This window comes from Oncorhynchus keta, chromosome 11, assembly GCF_023373465.1.
Source record: "Oncorhynchus keta strain PuntledgeMale-10-30-2019 chromosome 11, Oket_V2, whole genome shotgun sequence".
In the NCBI taxonomy this organism is placed as follows: Eukaryota; Metazoa; Chordata; class Actinopteri; order Salmoniformes; family Salmonidae; genus Oncorhynchus; species Oncorhynchus keta.
Genome location: NC_068431.1, coordinates 37840620 through 37848579, shown reverse-complemented (window position 1 = coordinate 37848579; position 7960 = coordinate 37840620). Strand labels below are relative to the sequence as shown.

The 7960-nt window shown below is 43.9% G+C and overlaps 1 protein-coding gene across 1 annotated transcript in view; it reads right to left on the bottom strand.

Annotated features, from left to right (window-relative positions):
• LOC118390772 (glutamate receptor 3-like) overlaps positions 1 to 7960 on the bottom strand; it is a 126683-nt gene that overhangs the window by 52880 nt on the left and 65843 nt on the right. The window lies entirely within an intron of this gene.

The window sequence follows — 7960 nt, the reverse complement described above, 5'->3', positions numbered from 1 at the left end:
GTGTGTGTGTGTGTGTGTGTGTGGGTGCGTGCGGGTGCGTGCGTGCGTGCGTGTGTGTGTGTGCGTGCGTGGGTGGGTTGGTGAGACTTGTGCTGCGATGACAATGCTTGTTCCTTTGCATTACCATCAGTGTGTAGAATAAGGTCAGGATTTAAGAAGCGCAGAAAAATCCCCCTTTCATAACACAACTGCCTTCTCAAACGAAAAGTGCTCTCTGCCATTTTCTGCTGTAGCTATATATGCCACAGGGCTGTATTATAGATTTAATTAGGAGCAGAACTGTTCTCTCCCAGTGATAGCAGGCAGGCAGGCATGAACAACCAACGCTAGCTGTTGTGTTTACTCTAATGACTAGTTCAGGCTTAGTTACAGCACCAAGGTTACTCCCAGACACAGTGCCTTCATAAAGTGTTCAAACCCCTTGACTTTTTCCACATTTTGTTACGTTACAGCCTCAATCTACACACAATACCCCATAATGACAAAGTGAAAACAGGTTTTTAAAAATTTTTGCAAAATTATTAAACATACAAAACAGAATGCCTTATGTACATACTGTAGGTATTCAGACCCTTTGCTATGAATAATAATAATATAATATAATAATAATAATAATAATATATGCCATTTAGCAGACGCTTTTATCCAAAGCGACTTACAGTCATGTGTGCATACATTCTACGTATGGGTGGTCCCGGGGATCGAACCCACTACCCTGGCGTTACAAGCGCCATGCTCTACCAACTGAGCTACAGAAGGAGCTACAGAAGGACCAGGACCGAAATTGAGCTCAGGTGCATCCTGTTTCCATTGATCATCCTTGAAATGTTTCTCCAACTTGATTGGAGTCCACCTGTGGTAAGTTCAATTGATTGGACATGATTTGGAAAGGCACATACCTGTCTATATAAGGTCCCACAGTTGACAGTGCATGTCAGAGCAAAAACCAAGCCATGAGGTCGAAGGAATTGTCCATAGAGCTCCGAGACAAGATTGTATCGAGGCACAGAAATGGGGAAGGGTATCAAAACATGTCTGCAGCATTGAAGGTCCCCAAGAACAGAGTGGCCTCCATCATTCTGAAATGGAAGAAGTTTGGAACCACCAAGACTCTTCCTAGAGCTGGCCGCCCAGCCATACTGAGCAATTGGGGGAGAAGGGCCTTGGTCAGGGAGGTGACAACGAACCCGGTGGTCACTCTGACAGAGCTCTAGAGTTCCTCTGTGGAGATGGGAGAACCATTCAGAAGGACAACCATCTCTGCAGCACTCTACTAATCAGGCCTTTATGGTAGAGTGGCCAGACGGAAGCCACTCCTCAGTAAAAGGCACATGACAGCCCACTTGAAGTTTGCCAAAAGGCACCTAAAGACTCTCAGACCATGAGAAACAAGATTCTCTGGTCTGATGAAACCAAGACTGAACTTTGGCCTGAATGCCAAGCGTTGTGTCTGTCAGAAACCTGGCACCATCCCTACAGTGAAGCATGCTGGTGGCAGCATCATGCTGTGGGGATGTATTTCAGTGGCAGGGACTGGTCAGGATTGAGGCAAAGATGAACGAAGCAAAGTACAGAGAGATCCTTGATGAAAAGCTGATCCAGAGCGCTCAGGACCTCAAACTGGAGCGAAGGTTCACCTTCCAACAGGACAACAACCCTAAACACACAGTAAAGACAATGCAAGACTGGCTTCGGGACAAGTCTCTGAATGTCCTTGAGTGGCCAGACTGGAACCCAAACGAAACTCTCTGGAGAGACCTAAAAAGAATATATAGCTGAGCAGCAACACTCCCCATCCAACCTGACAGAGCTTGAGAGGATCTTCAAACAAGAATGGGAAAAACACCCAAATATAGGTGTCCAAGCTTGCAGCATCATACCCAAGAAGACTAGAGGCTGTAATCGCTGCCAAAGGTGCTTCAACAAGTACTGAGTAAAGGGTCTGAATACTTACATAAATGTCGTATTTCTGTTTTTTTTTCTTTTATAAATTAGCAAACATTTCTAAAAACTTGTTTTTGCTTTGTCATTATGGGGTATTGTGTGTAGATTGATGAGGGGGAGAAAAACGATTTAATACATTTTAGAATAAGGCTGTAACCTAACAAATTGTGGAAAAAGTCAAGGGCTCTGAATACTTTCCGAAGGCACTGTAGGTTACCAAACTTTTCATTCTTAATCCCTGGCAGAAAGGAACCGAGTAGAACAACAAGGTGCTTTCATCATGGAGATACATACAGTACAGTACTGAAAGGGAGTTATTTCATTTTCACTGTCTTTTTAGACTTCCACCCCCACAGTTTGGACAAGGATAATCTCTACGTGCCAGCCACTGCAACTCTATTGAATATCAAACATCCAGTGTTATGTAGGAGAGAATTTAACAAATTGTAGTTTGAGAAAATTCCTATGAATTCCAATAAGGAACTGGTGGTAAAGTTACGGTATGTTTCATTTAACCTTTGAATAACACCCAATATGGATAATTATTATTGAAAGAGTATCAAGGCAAGGACAGACAATGTGGTGCGGTGCATCGCTTATTCAATTTTCATTATCTCCTCCACCTCCCTCAATGTCACTGAGGGCTGTATTGTTAGATGTAACAAAAGAAACAACGTGGGATTAGGACTGTCTGCCTCAGAAGTGTTTTATCACATATAAGGACATCTTCACAAATTACCCACAAGTCTCCATCTGTAATGGCATCCATCTGCCCGTTGTGACTGTCATTCAGACAGCATCCAGTCAGTCCTTTCATTCACACCTCTACCCTCCCTTTAATATGTCCTTGTGAGAGAGAACATCCTCCATCCTCCAAGGTTACAGCTCAGTCCCTCTCTCTATCCTCCCCATCCACTTTCCACACTGAATCCCATTACCATGGGAGGCGGTGCTCAATGATTTCATTGTGTTTGACATTTTCAGCCTCCACCGGTAATCCCTCCCTCAGGTTCTGCCTGCTCCCCCAAACTTCGTCTCTCTCAGAGGGAGGAGATTTGCGGAACTGGAAGTTCTTCCTGACTTCCAGGTTCCCAATGTGCGTGATAGGGTAATAACACCTGTAATGGCTTTCATAGTCATTTGACTGCCATGTAGGAAGACACAGAGATACCGACAGGCTGCTTTGACAGTGGGACTCTGTCTGCAGTGGAGGATCTGATCTCATATGCAAAACCAACCTGCCTCTCATCATCATTGCTTGCTTGCTGGCTGGCTGGCTGGCTGGCAGGCAGGCAGGCAGGCAGGCAGGCAGGCAGGCGGGCGGGCGGGCGGGCGGGCGGGCGGTTAGGCAGGCAGGGCACCATGCGTGAGAAAGTATGCATAATCAAAAATATCAATTAATAAAGAACAGGGAACAAAAAGCCCCATGTGAGAGGAAAGGAGCCACGGTGGTCCAAGTGTGACAACACAGCAAGCACATAATGAAGCTGCAGCGCCTGGAGCCAGCAGCTAATATTCTCCTCTGAAGAGTCACAGAAAGAAAGGATCGGGCCAACTGCATCACACAGTAAAACACAGGCCACTCGCTTATTTGCAGGCCTCTAAAAATGTGCCACTTGAAAAGTTATTTTTGGCTCAAATATTGAAGTCTGTTTCATTCAAAGTAATTCAGGAGTAACTTAATATTGCGCTGTGATCTGAAATGCAGAAAGCTGGAATATCTCTGTGGTCCTCTGTGCTGGTTCTCTGTTGAAGAGATGTATGACTATGCAAATCCAATTTCAGTCCTTGCTAATGAAAAGTCACTCTTCTCTGTGTGTGTGTGTCTGTGTGTGTGTGTGTGTGTGCCTACGCGCAAGCACCCACGCAAGTAGGGCAAGTTGAGGTATTTCAGTGACTCATACGGATTACCATTCAAAGGAGGCCAGTTCCAGTCTAGGAGACATAATTGCTGTATATGAAGACAGTCTGCATAATAGCTTGTGGATGCATAACGTGCCGTCTTATATGTGTTGTTCTCTAGGCCAGAAAATATCAAATAAAAATAAAGCATGTGATGTGTGCATAACAAATATTTATAGGATCCTGGAGCTGGTCAATGTGTGGTCAATGTGTGGTCAATGTGTGGTCAATGTGTGATGCATTACATTCATTGAGGATGAATCTTATGGTTTGTGGAGCAACAGGCTAACAGGAGGGAGCCACTCCCTCTCTGAAAGTCCATCCATTACAGTGGGACCATATGTCAGCTGTTAGCTGTGTCTGCAGCCGGAGCCAGAGGGTGGAGCATTCATATCATGGCCAGGAGAAAACAGCTACAGATGTACGCTCTTAATTTGATCACCCTGTTGCAGGAAAACATTCAAGCAATGCAGTTAAACATTCAAGCAATGAAGGAAATTAAAAAGGCTTCTGAAGTTTGTCATTTCCATGTAAAAATGTATCAACCCTTTCAAAAATTCCATGAATTAAAATCCACATAGCAATTCATATTTCCTGTTGCTGCAGGATATTATGGTCCTACATCTGTAGACATTTAGTCAATTCCCTTTGTGATTAAAAAACAGCACGATTGATAATAAATCATTCTTACTCTTCAAAAGGCATAATACATCATCACTAAGAAAAACAACAAATCTATGAAGATGAACCTAAGATTCCAGACTGAAACGCACTAGTTCTTCATGACATCCTTAACATTAAAATCGAGTAGTTGGCACAATGGCCAGCACGCAAGGAAGATTTGATTCTGGGTGATGAGATTAGACACACTAACTATTAACATTCAGATGAAGTTCTAGCTGAAATGTGGTGCTGTATTCCTCTGTAGTAGAAGTTATAAACCAGCCTATCAGTCTGTCTGGGAGAGAGAGGGCTTTCTGTCTTTCCTGGCCATTGTCTAAGTTATCTTCATCTCTTCTCTCCTCCCGATTGTGCTGTTCTGTACTGGGTTGTGCTGCTGCTGGACCATTAGCCTAAGTATTCCTAGGGGAATCTGTTCTAATTAAGCAGACTGGAGCCGCGGCTCTGTGCAAGGCTTCATCTATACCCCGGTGTCTTCCAAAGGATTTGGCTACCTTAAAAGCATTCCCAATGATGGAGCCCTTTCTTTGTTGTAGCTGTATTAGAGTCATTTGTCATCCAACTCCTTCAGAATGGGAACTGGCATCTCTAGGATTCAAATCCTCCCCTTTCCCCTTCTACTTAAACCTCTTTCTTTGCTTAATTAACGGGTAAAACAATTCAGCAGGAAAGGGTCATAGAAATGTGTATTAATAATACTACAACTACAGTACCACTACAAAGACAGTGTATCACGTCATACCGCTGATACTGATATCTATGTAAAACAAACCATTTATCAATACGGTAATTCACACACAGCCAGGTTCCTCTACAAGCTCCCATTTCCCCCACCAGCAGAATCCAGCTCAGCTTCCATCCTCTCCCTCTTCTCCTCCTCTCCTCTGTGGGTGTGGGATTCTAGTCCACCAGTGGGCATTATACCATTTCTCCTACTCCATCACCCAGCAGAACTCAGCACAGCAGAGGGAGGCTGCATGCATTGCTCCATTCCCACCAGCATTCTATTCTCTCTCTCTCTCTCTCTCTCTCTCTCTCTCTCTCTCTCTCTCTCTCTCTCTCTCTCTCTCTCTCTCTCTCTCTCTCTCTCTCTCTCTCTCTCTCTCTCTCTCTCTCTCTCTCTCTCTCTCTCTCTCTCCCTCCACTTTTGTCTCTAGTCTACCCACTCTCCCTCTCTCTCTTTTTTTCTCCTGTGGTAAACTGGTCCTGTGGCCAGGATTACACATGTGTCGCTTTATAATTTATGAGCAGCTTGTGGGAGTGAGGTCTCTCCCAAGACCCATCCATTCATGCCTGGGCCTATTCTTTAGTGAGAGGATGAGCAGGTTGATACCTTGAATACGTTGAGAGAGCCTGCAGGGCAGGGCAAGCTCCCAGACCCCACAAATCAACACATACAGAACCTCAGCCCAGCACACCCTCTGGTCTGTCTAGCACCAAACTATCACACTGAGAGAAACTATAATGAGTAACGACTATATGATTGAATAGGAGGAGCCACTGTGCTAGGCATGCTTTTTGAATTACAAGGCATCGGGTTCATATTGGGAGATAGGGAGCCCTCCTCTCTGTGCATCTCTCAGATACTGTGCATTCAGTACTGCACACAACTCAAGGAATACAGTACAAAATGGCTGCTGGATTCTGTTGGCTTCTCCTTATCCCATCCAGCCCAGTGCATCGTTGAGTGATTATGGTTGTGTTGAGGCTCATGCCTGCCTTTGTGTGAGATCTTCCCTCAGGCTAGGAGGCTAGGGCTATTTTTAGCAGGCTGATTGTATGCCGTTATTGGACGGCGTGTGTCCTACTTATACTGGGAGCTGCTGATATTAAAGCAAAGTGTTGATGTGACGACCCACATAATGAATCGTCCTTGAGAGATGCAGACTCAGTGCCCTGCCGGTCTAAAACACCAGAGCCACCGCTGGCTTGAACATTCACACTGGGACTGTGGCTGTCAGGACTCAGAAAGCAGAACTATCACACTTATAATTGGTTGACGTTAAGCAGAATGACAATATTGGTATTTGTAGGACAGCTCAGAATGAATAAGCTGAATTCTTCTAACACATGTCCAGAACTCAACCTCCCACATTAGTCAGGACAGGTATACATTTATCCTGACCTGCATGAGAAAGTGATATCCTGTCACTTTTAGATACATCCTTCAAGGTCAAGTGGCAATGAACACAAATCTGTCTGAAAGGTCACAGTAACACTCTTTAGCGCATCATAATGAAGGATCGTTATATGAGAGCCAGAGGCCTGTACGCACATACACACACCTCAGCAGAGGACAAGAAGGTCAGCGTTCAGCCCTGATTAATGATGAATATGAGGCCTTAACACACACACACACACCATAATATGAACCTTGTTTTGTATGTTTGTGTAAAATTTGAAGGAAACCTAGCATGGGTGAAACAAACAGTGTCATTATGAAGAGCGGAAGTCCTGTGTGGATTGAAGGTCCTGGGAGCCAGACAGTCAATCCCATTCCTTTATGAAAAAACCTAAAGCATTTAGTTACAGTTGGGAATTACATCACTAATTAAGGTGGTCCTTCTGTAGCACAGTTGGTAGAGCATGGTGCTTGTAACGCCATGGTAGTGGGTTCGATTCCCGGGACCACCCATACGTAGAATGTATGCACACATGACTGTAAGTCGCTTTGGATAAAAGCGTCTGCTAAATGGCATATATTTATATTTTTTATATTTAATCAAACTCTGTATATCAGCATTAAATGTCATCCTGAGTGTAACAAGCAAAAAAAATAAAACAACTGGGATTAAATTCAATTCTTGACAATAGCATTAGTGAACCCATTCCAAGCTTGTGCACAGCAGACATAAACAAATACATACAAATCAACACTAATGGCCAACTCAGTGGCTGATCACCTAGGAAACGGGGAACCATTGTTAATAGTAGCTGTTATTGCTAAGTGAAAATGTAGCCCAAGAGTCAACCTCAAACAAGAACCAACAAGCTTTAATTGAGTTTTCCCTGTGTTTTTGTTATGTTGCACAATAACCCCTTTAAAGAGAGAATGTCCCCTCTGTTTGTGGTGTGTGAGGTTATTACAAGGCTCTAAGTAAGGGGTTTAGCCTTACTGCCCTGTTAAATGTTTTTGAGGGTAATGGAAAAGCCCTGGTAAATGTCTTAGATGCTAATAATGGAAAAGGAATAAGAAGTACAAAGCTGAAGAGGCCAGGAGAGGTCCCTACAAATGGAAATGGGACTTTCAGAGGTATTGAAGGAATGGAGGCAGACTGAATGGCAGATTGAGGCTACCAAAAGGATTCTTTGAAAGGATGGAACACAGCCAGAGAGCTACGTGGGTGAATCAGACTCTCTTGAATAAAGTCCTCTTTGTATTTGAAAACAAACAAGAAGTGCACAACCAAACCTTTAATAATCTTTTGTAGAA